Source organism: Myotis brandtii, unplaced genomic scaffold, assembly GCF_000412655.1.
Source record: "Myotis brandtii unplaced genomic scaffold, ASM41265v1 scaffold583, whole genome shotgun sequence".
In the NCBI taxonomy this organism is placed as follows: Eukaryota; Metazoa; Chordata; class Mammalia; order Chiroptera; family Vespertilionidae; genus Myotis; species Myotis brandtii.
The window spans coordinates 2,088,957-2,089,738 of record NW_005370191.1 but is presented as its reverse complement, the minus strand read 5'-3'; positions in this window follow the sequence as shown (position 1 = coordinate 2,089,738).

Sequence of the window (782 nt, the reverse complement as noted above, 5' to 3'; positions counted from 1 at the left end):
CTTAGGGTTGGTAGGTAGATAAACTCATGTTTATTAACAACTAGAGGCCCGGTGCACAAAAATTTGTGCACTGGCGGGGGTGGTGTCCCTCAGCCTCACTTGTGCCCTCTCACAGTCTGGGACCCCTCGGGAGATAACAACATGCTGGCTTAGGCCCGCTCCCGGGTGGCAGAGGGCAGGCCCAATCCCTAGGTGCAGCCCCTGGTCCGGCTCAGAGCAGGGCCGATTGGGGGGTTGGGGCGCCGCCCCCTGTCACACTCAAGGCAGGGTCGATGGGGAGGTTGCCGCACCACCCCCTGTCACGCACAGAGCAGGGCCCATCATGGGGGTTGGGGCGCCGCCCTCTGTCACCCACAGAACAGGGCTGATCAGGGGGTTGGGGAGCTCCCCCCTGTCACACATAGAGTAGGGCCAATCAGGGGGTTGGGGCACTCCCCCCGTCACACACAGAGCAGGGCCCATGAGGGGGTTGGGGCGCCGCACCCTGTCACACACAGAGCAGGGCTGATCAGGGGGTTGGGGAGCTCCCCCCTGTCACACATAGAGTAGGGCCAATCAGGGGGTTGGGGCACTCCCCCCGTCACACACAGAGCAGGGCCCATGAGGGGGTTGGGGCGCCGCACCCTGTCACACACAGAGCAGGGCTGATCAGGGGGTTGGGGAGCTCCCCCCTATCAGGCACAGAGCAGGGCCGATCAGGGGGTTGGGGTGCCTTCCCCTGTCATAAACAGAGCAGGGCGGATAGGGAGGTTGTGGCCCCGCCCCCTGTCACACACAGAGCC